The following is a 13784-nucleotide window of genomic DNA, read 5'->3' as shown; positions in this document are numbered from 1 at the left end:
TCACTCAGCCCCCTCCCACCCCGAGCACAGCTGAGCATCCCTTGTGCAATTAATTGCAGTCTCTCTTCTTTGCCATAGGGAAAAACGTTGAACATGAATTTTCTCCCAGGATATGTTGGCAACACTCAATAGATCCCAAAATTTCCATAGGTCAGAATTAAATAAAAATAAATCCTTATTACAACTTTTTATCAATGTTTGTACTTTAAAGGAATCAGGAATTCCAAGTTCTACCCTTTCATGCAGCCAACTCATCTACCTCAAACTCTATATAGAAAAAAAACTCCATTTAGAACAAATAAAAGGAAGTATTTTTGTTTGCAGTTTCTTGTAAGAATAGTCTGTGAAAGACTTGTTAAAGTTTATTTTTATGATATGTGATTTGCTTTTTTTTTAGCTTGAGTTTCCTCTGAGGTATTGTCTCTCTAATTTTGCCTGGATTACATGAAGTATGAAAGTTTTAGCTGAGCTGCTTTTGAAGAAGGAACACTGCTATTCACAAAGAAAGAGTCTGTGTGAGATTGTCATTTCTACCATTAAAAAATATTACTCAATTTTGCATTATAAAATCTTAACTGTGGTGTGCTGTTCAACTAGATTAGAAAAGATGCCTTTTCCCAGTTAGTGTGAAAGCATTACTCATGCCTAGCATTCAATACTAAGGCACAATCCATTAACTATATAAAATTGCTTCAGGTAGGGTAAAACTCTTGTACAGGCTACGTTTTTTTTTCTCTTATTTTCATTTGATTCCTTTTCCCAGATGTGTTCCCCGATCTTGCCTTTATAATGTGGATATTTTGACCAGTGAGTCCCACTGAGCAGACCCAGCTTTATTCACACCACATGGAAAAATCAGATACAGTCCAGGCAGTGAACTTGAGTGTCTGTCGCTAGCAGGTATCTTGATAACTGTCTGGTTTAAGTCAAACCTACTTAAATCTGGCAAGATCCAACTATGAGCTTAGCATTTTCGTAGAGCGTGGCTCCTGATATGTTTTATCCCACTTAACATGCTGGTTTTATCACTCTTTCACCATCACAGACCAAGCCAACGGGCAGATATATGCAAGGCAGAACCTTACTGTCTTATTTTCCATCTCAAATCAGGTCTTGTGAATATTTGCTTTGTGATTATTCTCAAGTATTTCTGTCTAGCATCTGATTTAAAAATATCTTAGTCAAAGTCAAGCTTCGTGTAAGATCATCTGTTCAAGGCAACACCTAAGCTGAACTGTAACTGTACACCCAGTACTCCTGCGTGGTTCTGAGGAGGAGTGTGTCTGATCCAGGAATGGAAGGATTTCTGCACCTTCCATATCCATTGCTCTACACTTTTAGCTTAGGATGTTTTCTTGACTTATCCTTGCAAAAACACGAGCCCTCTTTAATTCTCCACCCGTTTGCAGTTTTCTTTATTAATTGCTCCTTTTTGTTGCCCATCTTGAAATCAAAACACTAAAGGTCGTGGTTTTGAAGCCCATGCTTTGGTGAGCCCCAAGAAGAAATTCTAAGTACCTGGAATTTCATGGAGAATCACATCAGTCTGCATCAGCTTGAATTGTTCATTTGATTTTTTTTTTTTTTTTTTTCTTTTTTCCTCATATGCTTTCACATGCGTCACTAGTAGATGAACTTGATCCTGAAGTCAAGGACATGTTTTACTTTCTCCTGCCTGTGACCCCGTTCCATAAAGTTTTGAAGCTCCAGGGGAATCATCTGTTACCTGGAACAGGCACCATATGGGGTTAGGTATAGTAGTACCTTGGTAATCATTGAATAGTTTGGGTTGAAGGGGACCTCTGGAGGTCTTCTGTTCTGAAAATGGACCCAGCACAGTCTTACAGATGCTGAATACAGGGGAAGGGTGATTTTCTTTAGCTTGTTGGCTATACTTAGCTGGTCTTTGCTGCAGGGAAAAACTGATGATAAGCTATGGCCAAATGCGATAAGAGGCTTACAAATAGCCCGAGAGGGTGAGGCAAACTGATGCAAATGGTACTGAGACCTAAGTGTTTGCATTGCTCATGCACCCACTGCCCCAGTGGATCTGAGCAGTCTGTGCATCCTGTGGTTCCCACAGAGACAACTGCATCCTCTCAGGCAGAGCTTGTGGGATTTACCGCACTGTTACAGAGAAATTCCCAAGCAGATGTTAAAAGCACAGATGAGAGTGGGAAGTACTTGTATACTGACGATGTACCAGACTGCAAATGAGTGCACAGCACAGAGTTTCTTCCCAGCAAAGGCAAGACGTGCCTTCTTAGCATGTCCTGATATAAACATACCTCCTTTTTCTTGGCGTGTCATGTGAATCTCCCTTTCTTCTTTCCTAAGAAGCTTTTTTTGTTTGACCTTGCACTATGCAGGTACTCAAGGTCTGCTTGTATCACCCCTTATTTTGTCTTAGACCTGGGTTTAGTGCCCACCCTCTGTGTTGGTCACGTCAGCTTCTGAGACGTGAAGGTTTGGGGCAGACACCCCAAGGGAGTGTGAGTGTGCAAAGAAAAGCATCAGCATTTCTTCCTTCTCCAGTGCTCGCACTGTTGTGCAGAGCCACAAATGGCCAGGATGGGGTGTGAATGCAACCCTGCTGAAGTAGTTTATTTAATGCTTCCCCAGCCATAGGCTGGAGCTGTGGATCCAACAGAACACCCCAGAGTGGGGTAAAAGGTCAAAGCCTGTTCATCCTCCCCGGAGGCCACATCCCTTGAGTCCTCCCATGCTCAGGGAGATGAGGTTTGCACTGCCCTGCACAGGAAGGCAGTGGACCAGAAAGCCATAATTTAAGTCCAGAAGAGGCTGTTTATAATACTCCATTCTCAGCTCCTGACTAACACGGGCCAGAGAGTTCTTCCCAGTAATTCCTGCTTTGTGTGCTGCATCCCAGCCTGTTTGAGCTAGAACAGATCTCTCAGATATGGGCATTTAGTCTTGTTTTAACAACACTGAGATGCAGTATTTGCTGCTTTCCTTGGTAATCTTTTTAGTCTAACCATGCCCTTGAGTGGGAGAATAGGCCTCAGTCTGCTCCCTAATAAACTAGGAGTTTAAATCCTTTTATAAATTTTCCTGATTTTTTTTTTTTAAATAGATTTTCTAACTACTAGGAGCTCAATCTTACAATTCTTCATCTGGATTTTTATTATTATTATTTTTTTTTAACTTCAGAAGCAGACCTGGCAGGCACTGTAAGTCCATTTCATTTCAGCTTTTTCCTCTGGATAGCGAAGGAATACTATTACTTATTACTGCACTATATTAACATTATTCTTGCAGCCATTAGCTTTTCCAGTAATGCAAATATGTGACTGGTGTTGATGCTGTTAATTAATCATATTTATTATTTTTATCTTCTTCGGTAACATAGAGTCCAGCTGCTTATGCAGATGCCAGTCAGTCAGGCAATAAACCCCCTGGCCCCACAAGACAAATTGATGATGGATGGCTCTGTCTCGCTGCGCTTATTGCGTATGCATTTGCTGATAAATCCACTGCTTTTTCTACATCGTTGACCAGCAGCTTGAGACTCCTGTTCTTTTTCATCAGTAGCTTGTAAAATGCCATTTCGACATTGCTTCTTCAACGTGGCCTGTGAGCTGGGTGAGGCTTTGGCTGTCCGGGCAAAATAAATGACTGCCCTGAAATTTGGGAGCAGTTATAGAAGGGAGTTGAAATGCTGATAATGTCTTCCTGGGCCTGTCTGCCCAGCTACAGGATACTCTTCAGGGCTGCGTGAGGCATGAACACGCTCAGCCCTGGCCACATCAGCCAGCTCCCATTTTGGGTCCAAGAATTTCTCTTGGCTCCCCTGTGAGCAAAGTCTGGATGGGTCAGAGGATCTCCAAATGAGTGAATGTGGCTATCAGGTCCTGTTGGTTATCAGGGTAACCTTGGTAAGCTCTGAACCTTGGGGATAATGTGCTGAAATTCCCTCTGCCTTCAAGAGAAGCAGTATGGGGTTGAGGAGGTAGTAATTCATCAGTCCCAAGCAGCAGCAGCAATTACAAATATCCAGGTGAAGGAGTTTCCTGAGAAGCTGTTGAGCTGAGGGGACAGGGTTAAGTCTGTTAGAAGGATTTTGTGAGCCTTGCCCAAATTTAGAGATCCTTTACTGGTCCAGACGTACAGTAAATGCGATGATGCTGTTCTGTGTGTGTAGAGTTCAGCTGCATGGCGTGTGAATGCTGGCCTCGGGGTTGCTCCTGTGATTTATCTGTGCACCCACAGAAATCAATCTCTGATCTCTTCCTATCTGAGGGCCAAAGGTCTGAGGTCTGACTGTGGCACAGAGCAGCACTGAGCCGGGCACAAGAACTCAGCAGTGGTTGAACTTCATAAGCAAACAGAAAGCAAGTGGCGGGAGGAAATTTTTGCACCCACATATTGCCCAGAGCCAGAGAAACCAGAGGTACTGCTCTTTTGGAGAGATTATTAAGTCCTCTGTAGTGTTTCAATCCCATGGCTGGTTTTTCATCGTAAACTCTGCTACATGCTGGCTCAAAGCTGTTTGCTGTGAGCAGAGGGCTGGCTGCATCACCCCCACCATTGCACTGGGGAGCATGATGTGCACACCTACAAGAGTCTTTCCACTTGAGCTAACTGTATCACTGTAAACTTCTGACCTCACATCTGGGAATTGCTCACGCCAAATTAAGATGTGGCTTGCAAGACTGTTGATGAGATCACAGCTGAAAAGCAGTGAATGTTCGCTTCTGGGGATAAGAGTGGGATCTGAGATGATACCAGGATCTCTGCAGTATCTGTTTCCTAGTGTAAACTATGATGGTGATAGCAATTGCATCTCTGTGCAATTATTTTTTCCACCTATTTTTAGAAACACAAATGTTTAGTAATTTTTGCAGCACAGCCAAGCCGTGTACCTGGTTACAGAGTATGCCCTTGAATTATGGTACCTGAAGTATTTACAAGCAATGCCACGAGTGTTTCCCAGAGCCTCTGTCACTCCTGTAAGCCTGCATATCTCTCCAGCTTTTTTACAGTAAAATAACCCTCCCCAGGAACACTTCTTAAAAACACATGCAGTGAATTTAGGGGGAAGCAGTTTAATCAAGTAAGGTCTATACCTGACCTCCCCTTCCCAGTGACTTGTTCTGGGAGCTGCAGGATGCTCCCATGGCTGTTTCTGGTGCAAGGCCATGCCTGGTGCCACACGTCCTGCACGTCTGCCTGGGAAGAGGGAAGATGAAAGTTCCAGCTCAGAAATCACTTCTGCAGGGTCTCTAACTTGTTTTGCAGCAGTAGCATGCTGTGCAAGTCTTAGAGCAACCTCTAAACTTCATTGTGAGTCTGGTTCAGAGCAAACCCTCCAAAATTTTTATACCTGCTCATCTGTTAACCCAGAAGTGACATTCCACTCCCAGCACCAAATTCACTCAAGATGAGTCCCATGCTCTCCAGTATGCAAAACTGATCCAGCAAAGAGCATTTCCCATCAACAGGTAGTATACACATCCTGACAACGCATATATCCTGCTGTGACATCTCATTGAGTTTAAGCCATTGTAATTATCTGCTTTGGTGGTCTTCACAGAGAAGCTTATCCTTCTTGGAGCCAGATACTTTATGATTGAAATAGAGTATACGTTTTCATAAAACATATAATCTTCACTTACTAAGGTCAGATAGATAATGGTACACCACATTACCCTCTCCTTCACATTCTGCTCCAATGCTTAGTTATTTTTACCATTCAAAATATCTCATCCTATATTTGGACTTTGTGGACTTAAGCATCCAAGCATTGGAAATTATCTTTGTTGGTTTAGAGGGTCTTTTGCACAGGGTGTGTTTCCACTCTTCCTGTCTCTTGGTTTCATTTAAATCACATTTTAAGTTTCTCTTGGATGAAGGAAATAGCACAAATGGAAATCAGAATTGCTGTTCCATAAAAGATAATGGATTGTGACATTTATTTTAATTGGGTCAGAGAACATCCTCAATTAAACTGTATTGCAAAATGCAGGTAACATGTTGGAGTCACCTCAGAATGGAAAGTAATGATATGAGTCAAATACTTAAGTCTGTGTGTTTTTGAGAGAAGTTTCATTTAAAGTGACAATTTTGTGTTGAAAGCTTTCTTTATTATGGAAGGATAGTTTTGGATTTTGGATGATGCTCTTCTCTCAGTCTCTTTTCTTTCAAGATATGTCTGTAAGACATACAGTTGGCCAATACCTTTTCAGAATCATCATCGTTGCCTCGGAAAGTTCATTATTCCATAAGCAGAGGAGACATAAACAGAGTGTATGAGACCTCTTTATAAATATGTATAAGGATATTTTAGGAGTTTTTATCTTAATGTTTTTCTTCTGTTACTTTACTTTATTGCTCCACCTTCCTTTTCAATAGTTTCCCTTATTATTTTGGTCAGTTACACAAACAAGTTGTTAAGAAGAAAGACATCTACTCTCTCCTCATGTCATTGCTGTGCATAGCTGGTCTTGATTAGCTGTGCCATGCTACTTTTCTTTGAATCTTTCTTCCAAGTGCAACACTAATCTACTTTTAATAAATACAGTTTAGTGGTCTTATTGTTGTCAATTTTATTAGATGATAAATCACCTTACAACTAGTTGTTGCCTTCAACTTCCTAATATGATCCACTTGGGAACCAAATTACTACTTCTTAATAAACTCTTATTTCTTTTACAAAACATAGACATCTGTATTTTCTGTATACTAGTATACATCCACAAAGATCAGACCATTCACTCAGCATGGAGCTGCTGAGAACTTTGTCCCAGATAAGTTCTCCCCTAAACTTTGTACACTTTCATTTCTACTTTTCTGGCTTTAACAATGATTCCCTCCTGAAAATGTTCAGGAAAAATTTATTTTCTTGCTAACTCGCTGTTAAGCCTCCCTGTGGATGGAAATCTGCAGGGGATGATTCCAGTAGGAATTATCAGACATGGATGTCAGGAAAGATGAGGTCTGTGCAGACCAGGGAGTATTGAAGTGTTCTTTGCCCACCAATCTCATACGTAGACTTTGGGAAGCTGAGGTGCATGCCACATCATCGTGGTCTTCTTGTCGTGTCCCTCTGTTCTTGCGGTGGTTCTGCTGCCATGAGAGGCCCCAGAGCCAAATATGCCCTGTAAATAGGTGTTACTGTGGCATCTTTTGTAGGAAAACCTTGAAATTCCATTTGATAGTCATGTTTGCCTTTATTATTGTATTTATGGCCCAGGGGCAGAGCCTAAGGGCTAAGACTGTTCCACCCTACTGGGGCTGTGATCCTTGTTATCTGGAATGTAAAACAGCAGAGAAGATTCATGTGTACCTCGTGGATAAAAACAAACAAACAAACAAAAAATACCTCAGTTCCTTGGGAAATCAAAATGTTTTGATTTGCAATTGCAGATGATAACTGTGAAGTGCCCAATCAGAAGGGAAAAGGACTCGGGATACTCAGGATAAAGCCATGACTATGAGACAACATTCAGACCAAGAGCTTTTCCTGCTCCAGAGTGTATTTCTCTCTCTAGATTTATTCCTCAGTTGAATTTATTCAATTTCTAAGTGACAAATGTCTACATCTGGGTGGTTATTAGTTTCTTTTACATCCTTGCTCTTTCAGTGACATATAAACTTCAGTTTATAGCAGAGTAAACTATTCCCTGTTCTTAGAGGTGAGTGCCCTCCCTAAATGTCAGTCTGTAGAACTGCTGCCTTCCCCACTGCTCTTCATTTACAATGCAGAAGGGAAGAGCTTCAGCAGAAGTTATGTAGAAAAGAGATGGACTGTCGCAGTGACCCCAGTACTGGATTGTACGGGTATCTGCCTAGATTGTGGGACATCTGGGTTGAAAATCTTTACCAGTATTTAATACACCTGTAACTGGCATAGTCCTGTTTGGGAATACTGCTCTTATTAACAGCCCCTTTCCTATTTGGCTTGGGTGAAACACTGTGTCCCTTTTGAGTCATTAGTTCTGTTCTGATTTTTATAAATGTTGTCTGACCAAGGTTGCCATCAAAATGTGTATGTGTCCCTGAAAGGGTTTGCTTTCATTGAATCAGCAGTTTTTGATGGTCACATAAACTATTTTGTTCCCTCCTCCCACCCCCGAAAAAAAACAAACAAAAAACCCACACTTTTTTAATAGCTTTTTTTTGAAAGCTATTTGAAATCTATTTCAAAAAAGAGGCAAGCATACTAATTATACGTTCAGCAAAAAATTAGAAATATGGTTAAATATGCAATAATAGCAGACAAGCTCAGAAACTTTGAAAGCTCCTCTGTTCACCCAAGTATCAGGATGTATAGACAGGGGTATTGTATATGTTCATAGGTTCTTGGTTCCAGAGAGCCTAAAATAGATAGAAACATATCAAAAACTATATGTTAGCGAAATCGTCTCCAAGCATATTTCAGAATTTTCCAACAGGGGATCTTTGACCTAAGCTCGGAAAATATATTCTGCTTTTCATTATGTTTCTTAGTCACAGAATGACACTTTAGGTTCGTTTCAGCAGCCAATGCCATCAGACTCAGGCGTGAGTTCTCCTGTGACAGCATTAGATCAATCATGTTTTAAAGAATGCAAGTAATTGCTCCTACTCCTTTTTCCTAGACACTCCAAAACTGACACTTTGGGTTCATGGCAACCTGAGTTGCTAACACGGGTTGAAAGGTGAGAGAAAAGTATCTCAAACTTGCGTTTTCGATATTATTTTCTAAAACAAGTTGTTTTCAAATAAAAAAAAATAATATTTTGAAAAGTGTTACAAAACTTGGGGTCTTGATTGAACTCAGAGCACGGTTGGTCCTTATTGAACATACACCGAGGTTACAATTTGAACAGGTAGGTCATGTTATATGAAGTTCAGATGTCTGTAATAACCTCTGTGAGCCAGGTCTGTTAAGGGACCTTTCCTACACTGATAGACCTAAATAAGCAGTAGAAAATGCCATGTAGGTGTGCCACCTTGGTAAATTCCTCATGAAGGGCCAGTATGCGTACTCTGTGAAAGAAATGGGTTACAAACCCAGTGAATGAGCTTTTTTACATGCTGTAGGTGTTCCTGAAGGCAATCATGCTAAACTTTGCTAAACTTGCACTTCCTCTTCATAATCTTGTACACAGGCACTGGAAATTCAAGCCAAGCTAAATCCAGACTAGAAACAGTCTGTGTGTTTTTCATAGTGATGGCAAGTAATCACCGGAGCAAATGTGAGGAGTTCTTGTCAGCTGTCTGTTGCTGGCATCTCTTAAACTGAGATTAGACATTTTTTTTTTCTAAAACAGAACTGCAGTTGAAATGGGGTGAAGTCCCAGGAAGTCCTAGGTTCTGCATTACACAGAAAGTCACACTAGATAATAGCAATGTTTCCTCCTGACCCTGTAGCCTCAAGATATATTATTGACCACATGGTAAAGCTGCACCACCAGAGAAGAAAGGCTGTGGGACAGTGGGAATTAAGACATTTTGTGCTATCAGTATGCACTCAGAGAGCATCCTCTCTAGCTTTACTGCTGCTGTCCTGCTAAGAGGAATGTCCTACACATTTCTTCTTCTCCTCCAGTGTTCCTCAAGAAGCCCTGATGAATGAGAAGGCCCTCTGAGGGCATCCTGTGGTGGCACCTCCTGAAGGCTTAGCTGAATGCTCATGTAGGTGAAGGGGGATAGGAGATGATAGGACAGCCGTTCCTTTCCTCTCCTTTACCTCATGCCCAGATGAAGTTTATTGCTGACATTTTGTTCAGGTGGCAGGAAGGTGGACATTGAAAGCAGCAGGGATTAAATCTTTTCCCTTCTTTGGATTTCTTGCAGGTAGCAAGTCAGGATGGGCCAGCACAAATCCCACCAGACAGAGATAGACACACAAAAGGTGAGGGAGTGGTACAAGCACTGAACTTTCTCCCTCCCACTTGAAAATGCTCCAACTAGCCCATCGCAGACTTCATCCACAGGTAAAGACTGGTAATTGGTAGTCACTGTGTGTGATTAGCTCATGAGTGTAAGGTTTGCTACAAGGCTGGAGGTAAGGAAGATGTACCAGGACAGTTCTGTCTCTTTTCTGTGCCTGAAACCCTGCAGTGCTCTATAGAGAAATGAGAAGCGAAAGGTTATATTGATAAACTTAATCATCTGAATCTGTTTTTCATGTGCCCTTGATACTGTAAAATCAAAGCACCGCACCCCTGCCAGGCATTAAAATGCCAGATTTGAGGGTCATTAAAAGCAGCAGCATGCTTAATCAGGAGCCCTTACAGAGCAGCACAAAGCTGCTCCTCCCTTTCTATACATGATTTATTTTTTAATAAGGGCGACCAAGATGGCAGCCCGTGCAATGCTCTGTGCTGCACAAGCTGCTCGGCAGCAGGTTGTGATGATTTGCAAACTCTCTTTGCAGCATTAGTGTCTATGTGAACAACTTGGAGGAAGCAGTGCCTTCTTATTGCTTTAAATGCTTCCTCCTATTATATGGGACTTTTGCATTCTCGGTTAAGAAGGGAGTTGCAGGACTCATTATGTGGATATGAATTTTTAAATGTTATATGATTATTACCTTCTGGTTTCCTCCACAGACTCCCAAGTACCCAAGGTACAAAAGCTCATTCCCTTGGTCTTTGCATTGCTGTCTGGCCATCATCAGTGGGTGCTAGCTGTCCATTATGGTAGGTCTGAATTATTAGCTTCATTCTTGATTATCAATGAGATTGGGTGTGTGACCAGATAAATCTTCAGCTGAGTTCTTAGGAAAAAAATGCAATTCGTTGGAGGCAGCAGAAAGTTGAGCTGTTGTCCCAGCTCAGTGTAGCACCAGGAGTCCCCTAGGGTGGGATTCAGCTCCCAGGTAAAGTCTGGAGCCTTCTGGACAGGTGCTTTGGACCTCACAGTGTCAGTGTATTCAGAGAGATTTAACAGTTAGCCCCACACACCAGCCATCCACTTGTTTTATACGGGAAAAGATGGCTTAACGTGTTCCCACCTGAAAAAAGAAAGAAAAAGAAATAAAAAATAAAAAAAAAAAAGCCAAGCAACCAACCTACCTTGTGTGACTTGGTAGTGGCCCTTCATCCTTTCAGACAAGACTCACCATTCCCATCCTCACCACCACAGCCTCCTTGCTTAGGGACTCTCTCCTCCCCAGTTCTGCCAGCTCCATGAAGAGCATTCAGCAGGGGCTGCAGCCAGCAGAGCCCCAGTGGAGGGGGACCAGTGGTTGGCAGCACACAGCCCTCATAAGGGTGTACACCAAAACTATTTCTTCCTGCAGCAGAAAATTTGCATTTAGACCAAGCAGCTCAGGGCATAGACCTGTCACAGGTCAGGCTGGGATATGGCTGTGTACCAGAGGACTGCAGGTCTTCTGTCCTCCCACTTCTTCTCCTTTGGGATACAAGGCTATTATGCTAACCTTTAAGGAAAGGTGAGGTTTTAAAGTAGGAGAGGACAACCACAGGGAAGGCAGGCAACAATGTGTGAACAACACACGGGCGAGGAAGGCACCTGCTGTCTTGAAGCATTTTCAAATGTTAAGAAAATATAATTGGGGGCACAAGTTGAAAGAGTGCACAGGGAGCTTTTAAAGTGGAGGGCTGGTGCTTACATGAAGGATTGCCTTTTTGTCTCTCTGATCTTGGCAGCCTCCAGGAGTTGTCGTATTCAAATGGCTGAAGGATTAGGAAAAGAAGTTCCATGCGGTGGACAAAATAAGGATCACATTTACCCTTTCCTTTCAAGTCATTGTCTGTCATTCTGAGTCTTTGCTAAATAAACAAATCCTCACAATGTGAGCTACCATTTATTTGTCTGCATTTCAGACATAAACCTGCCTCTTTTATGCTCTATTTTGTGAGCTAGGGAGACCATTCTGAAACCCTGGGGAAATGCAATTGTGCATCTAATTTCCAACGTGGAGAAGGCAAAGGTTTTCAAACAGATCTGATGACTGTGGGCAACCACTTTGTGAGAAACATAAAGGGAACCTGCAACTCAGAAAATGCTGAGCCCTTTGAAAGCTGTCTGCTTAGACAGAACTTGATGGAGGGGAAAAAAAATAAAGGTTTGCTTGGTTTTTCCTTTTTTAAGCTCACAGATGGAGCTCAGCTCTTATGAGAGCAAGGGATGAGTAGCATGGATATGAGCCAGACGTAGGACTGGTAGGCTGTGTTGCGACTGCCCCAGATAGATGTGTTGATCCCTTGGCGTGAAGCATCCTCTGCTGTTCCCATCCCAAGCAGCTCCTCATCACGGGCTTGCGGTGGAGCTGTGGTGTTGATTATCCTAACACACAGGGAAGGTCATAAAGGAGCCTGGTTTTCATCAAAGATTGAACTGGGAGAGTTCATTTCCCAGTAGTCAAGCCAAAGTTTTCAGACCAGTTGGGTGTGTTTTCCTGATGCCCTTTTACAAACTCACCCCACTTGTGTGGCCCTAAGATTGAAATATTTGAAGCTTGCCCTGTGTTTTGCTAAGAGTGCGTGAGCTTGTTCAAGGAGCAATGAAGACAGAAGCCTCAGATTCCTCTGGTTTTTTTTTTGTGCTGAAGGATCGAAAACCATTTCCCAAGTTATAAATGCACTCCACCACTGAAATGCTACCATTTTTAGGATGCTACATGAATGTCCCAAGGGATGGAAAAAGCTAGGAGTGAGATGTATTGCATAGCTTTGGGTACTGGGGTAAGTAGCCTAAGGTACATGTCCTTATGACAAGATGTTCTATGAACACCTGAATGACCATGTGGCATAAGCAGCATTTAGCTCTCATCTGAGGGACCGAAGTATTCCTTCTCTGTGTTTAGTAATACTGAAAGGCTCAACAGACCCTGCGAGGGTTTGAACTGTTGCCTAGAAGACACTGATAAATTTCAAATGTGAAGTTTTACAAGACACAAGGTATTTTGCTGTATGTGACCTTGTGTAGTTAGAAAACAAATTTCATGTTTCTATCACTGTGGTAGTTCTTTCCCTGCTTCATCTCCTTTTTATTTATTTATTTATTTATTTTTAAATAAACCAATCTTGTTCCAAAATCAAGCCCAACAGACAGCACTGGCCATAGCATATGAAAAGCCTACAAGGGAAATATTTTGAAAGTGTTGCAATTTGTTATAAAAAAAAAAAACTAAAAGAAGAAAAAGAAAAAAAGAATATTCACTGTGCTTCAACCAAGACTGGCTTGGCTTGGCTGTACTTCTCCTTTGTATGCTGATCCAAAGCTCAGAAAGGAAATTGAGACCCGACAACCCAAGCCAGCAGTTCCCCATGCTCCCAGACATCACCTGGCCCACCACAGGGACAATCTGGGGACAAGGAGGCTGATGGCATAGAGGGTCAGGAATGAGAGTCCTTTTCTGGTCCCATCACCAGCTTACCACAATACTTTTGGCATGCAGCTCTACTGGCATATTGCACTACTAATGCAATGCAGGCAATAACCTGCAGGTTGCTTGTGAAGTGCTCTGAGCTCGGTTTATCTCATTATGAATGTGGTAAATGTGATTGTTTTCTCCCATGGAAAAGATGAAGCTCAAGGTTCATCTCAAGGCAGTGACATTACAAGGGGTGGTGTAGCAGATACAAGCTGTGTCTTGCTTTGATAGCCTCTCCTTGAGGAACACATGAAGAGGGCAGCCACTTTTTTATCTGTTGAGAGAGTTTTTTTGGAAGGCTTGAGGGTGCTTTCTTCTCCTTCTCTCTGAGACCATTAATTTCTCTGTTTTTTCTAAATTCTGTATTGTCTGGCATCATTTATATTACAAACCTGTTTGAGTGTGCGTTTTATAGCATAAGAAAAAAAGGGCA

The 13784-nt window shown here is 42.0% G+C and overlaps 1 long non-coding RNA gene across 3 annotated transcripts in view; it reads left to right on the top strand.

Moving 5' to 3' along the window:
• The window catches only part of LOC311437107, a 59737-nt gene extending 47955 nt beyond the window's left edge, over positions 1-11782 (top strand). For 2 of the 3 annotated variants that reach the window (XR_014693297.1, XR_014693299.1), the window contains exons 3-5: positions 9802-9941; positions 10560-10649; positions 11622-11782. This is a non-coding gene — a long non-coding RNA (uncharacterized lncRNA). The remainder of the gene's footprint in view (positions 1-9801; positions 9942-10559; positions 10650-11621) is intronic. The other variant, XR_014693298.1, reaches the window with a different exon arrangement.
• The last annotated feature ends 2002 nt before the right edge of the window (positions 11783-13784 follow it).

This window comes from Aythya ferina (assembly GCF_964211825.1).
Source record: "Aythya ferina genome assembly, chromosome: 5".
Lineage (NCBI taxonomy): Eukaryota > Metazoa > Chordata > Aves > Anseriformes > Anatidae > Aythya > Aythya ferina.
The sequence above is the reverse complement of the archived record's forward strand: the minus strand, read 5'-3'. Positions and strand labels throughout refer to the sequence as shown.